Source organism: Pteropus alecto, unplaced genomic scaffold, assembly GCF_000325575.1.
Source record: "Pteropus alecto unplaced genomic scaffold, ASM32557v1 scaffold67, whole genome shotgun sequence".
Taxonomy (NCBI): Eukaryota; Metazoa; Chordata; class Mammalia; order Chiroptera; family Pteropodidae; genus Pteropus; species Pteropus alecto.
This window is the reverse complement of record NW_006441061.1, coordinates 804,895-808,339: the sequence shown is the minus strand read 5'-3', so window position 1 is coordinate 808,339 and position 3,445 is coordinate 804,895. Positions and strand designations below refer to the sequence as shown.

Below are 3,445 nucleotides of genomic sequence, written 5' to 3'. Positions count from 1 at the left end.
GGGTCGGGGAGGAGGGATAAGAAACAAAAAACAAAAAGCCATTGCAAACAAACAAAAAAAACCTCTCCAAGTTAAAAAGACTCTAAAGAAAGTATATTTGCTAGTGTTCAGTTTTCTGCTGAGCAAGGATTTTTACTGTCAAATCTGTAAAAAATAGTAATTTTGGATACCAATTTTAGAGAACTTTTAGTTTGTGCTTTTGATTTTTTATTAGTATATGAAAATATACTAAATGTTGATCATCATCATTAGGTAAAGATAATCAATGTTTCCAGGCCACTGAAAACGATGCTCGTTTTATATCTTTTTTGTTATTCTTTGTTAAAATCCACCCCCCCCCCTCCGCTGAGATTATAATTCTGGAATTTTTTATTTGAAGAGGTCATTTGACTTTCATATAGTAGGATTCCCTGAATTTGCCCTTTCCTCAGATTCAGTACTTGTGTCATAATGGAAAGAACATTGGTGCTATGTTTGATTTTTAAAATCTTCTTAAAATTGGATTTATAGTAAGTTTTCACTTGTCCATCATTCTTCTTTGTCTCAGTACTTCAGTGGTGAATTGAGAATAATACTAATTCAGATATTGTAAAGATTCAGTAAAACAGTGCTTGATAAAGTTCTTTGTATACTGTCTACTGTGTAAATGTTTAATTATAACCCTCTGCCTTTTGTAAATTGTGAAATGTATCTTGCAAACAGAAAAGTGCATTAAGTTTAACTGTATACAGATACATGAGTGTATGTATTTATATATACACATACAGACGTACCCAAAGATAATTATGTAGCAAATACCCATCTAATCACCATCTAAGTTAAGTAATCTCCAGCACCCCAGAAGAATTTTTTCACCCATGAATGTATTCCTAAATAATATGCTATAGTTTTGTCTGTTTTTGAACTCTTACATGAATGGAATTATACAATTTAAGTCTTCTTTTGCTTAACTTTTGAGATTCATGTATGCTGTTGCTTATGGCTGTCGTTTTTTTTCTTTGCTATATAGTGTTCCACATTATATGCCCATGTTTCAGTTTGTCTATGCATTCAGCTGTTGGTGGCCATTTTGGCTGTTTTCTGAAGCTCATGATGTTTATGAACTTTCTTGAATGGATATACACATGGGCACCAGATTCTTTGATGTATAAATCTAGGAGCTCGAATAGCTATGTATAGGATACATGTATCTTCAACCTTATTGGATAATGCCAAATTGTCTTCTAAGGCGGCCACTATGCTATTTGACTCTTCTGCCAGCTGTGGAGGAGCATTCCCATCGTCCCGCAAGGCTGCCACTCTCCTTGCTTTGTGAAGAAGACATGCAGCATGCTCGTCTCCCTCCTCAGAGCCCCTGAGATCTTGGTATTGCCCTTCTTTACTCCCCCAAAGATTAATCTGGCCTTACTGTCTGGAGAGGCATTGCTAGGGAGAGAGGCAGTCTCTGGGCTTGTAAGAGGACAGTCGATCATCCCTGGAAGGTAACATGGTGTGGCATAAAGAGCCCGTCCAGAGTCAGGGCGGGACTTGAATCCTGGTCTTGCTGGTGTGGAAGTGTGTCGTGGGTGCTGCGTTTACTGGAGCCTTATTGTCCTCATACTTACTTTTTTGTGAGGATTAGAGATAATACAGGCAAAGGATCACGGCAGGGTGGTCATTGGGACGTACAGCATTACACAGCGCAGGAGTTATTAGTAGAAGGATAGACCATTGTAATTAATACATACATGTCATTGTCATAGATGTGGTTTGTGTGGGCATGTACGTAACCACGTCTACATGAGCCTGGTCACATCAACTTGAAGATGATACTTGGCGGGCAGCTAACACACACTGTTGATCAGGGTGTAAAATGTCCCAACATCTCTAGAAAACTATTGGCAGTATGTCATCAAAACCCTTGAAATTATTCCCACTTTTGGGAATCCGTTTTAGGACAAACTCAGAGATATATGTCCAGATACATATATGAGGATGTTTATTCTAGTATATAGAATGAAAAACTAGAAATTTATGGAGGGAGGAATAGCTAAATTTAAATACCATATAGCCATTAAAATTATGTTTTTGGTGATTAATGACATGAAAAGCACCTAGGACAATATTAAGCAAATAAAACAAGAGACAAATTTTTCTATTTAGTATGATCTCTATATGGTAAAGAATTCATTTAAAAAATGCGTTTGGATACCAAAGTATTAACAATAAGAAAAGTGAGGTAATGGGATCATGGGTGTGTTTAACTTTCTCTTTGTCTTTAATGAAGTAGTTCTTTATGCAGTTTTATCCTGTCAAGCTCAGTCCAGATATTCACTGCACCACAGTTTACATACTTTTTAATTTGGAAAAATTGTAACGACCTTCGTATAGCACATGATTTCAAATATAGAATGCCATAAATGGTAGTGCTTTAACTACCAAAGCGATGACTAACACTCTAGTATGTGTTTGTCTCCCCCTGAGTTTATGGAATGGACTTGAGCTCTGGAATTGGACCTGTGTTCAAATTTTGATTCTACCAACTTCCTAGCTGTAGGACTGTAGGCGAGTCAGGTTATCTTTCCGAGCCCCCGTGTCCCCATTCATAAAAAAGAAAATACTTCCCAGTATACTGCTCAATCTGAAGTAATTATTCTCTTGTTGCTTCGCAAAATTTAAAAATTCCATCAGTTAATAAATGCACCATTGATTTAAAAAAAAACAACTTTTCAGGGGAAACAAAAAACTTGTATTAAAATTTCAGATTGATTTCAAGAAGCCCTTTTAATTTCGGAAACTTTAAAAGTGAGTAAGAGTTCCTCTTAAGTGAGAAGTGATTGTATTAATTTCACATTGGGATATTTACTGTCTGTCTTGTAGATTAATCACTGGTCTCCACTCACCTAGTCGACCTTATAATTTTCTCGGAAATTTCTATCTTATTTGTGAAAGGACTGGGAACTTATTCCCAGTGCTGCCTCAAACCTGCTTTTTATGGCCTCAGGATCTCTGTCATAACCCGTTTTATGCTTTCACAAACTGAGCCCCCGGGGAGCTGTCTGCACTTTTCAGTGTGATCCCGCTGAATTCCTTCCCTTCCCTGCTCGAGCCCTTTGATTTGCCAGGTTTTGTTCATCCGCCCTAAGGATGGGCTGAGACCGCCGAGCACGGCCTCTCTTGTGGCGCAAAGTGAGAATTGTTTTTAATTGAGCAGAAACATGTGGAAAGATCAGGAATATCTCAAGGGATTACAGAAAAATTCCAAATTTGTACTACTTACAGCCTGTGTTTAGAACAGGGTCTGCTGGGAATAAATGTTAGTTAGTGTGGCCTGTGACCTTAAAAACTGTTGACATGGACTTCAGCCAGAAACTAGCCACAGACCTCCTTTGTTAAACTCATTCATAGCTCCTTGAAAACTCTAGCCAGTGAAAGTTGCCAGCCCCAATCTGAGCAGAGCCCTTTT

The 3,445-nt window shown here is 37.8% G+C and overlaps 1 protein-coding gene across 1 annotated transcript in view; it reads left to right on the top strand.

Annotated features, from left to right (window-relative positions):
- The window catches only part of DENND1A (DENN domain containing 1A), a 428,365-nt gene that overhangs the window by 117,677 nt on the left and 307,243 nt on the right, over nt 1-3,445 (top strand). The gene's annotated exons all lie outside the window — the stretch shown is intronic.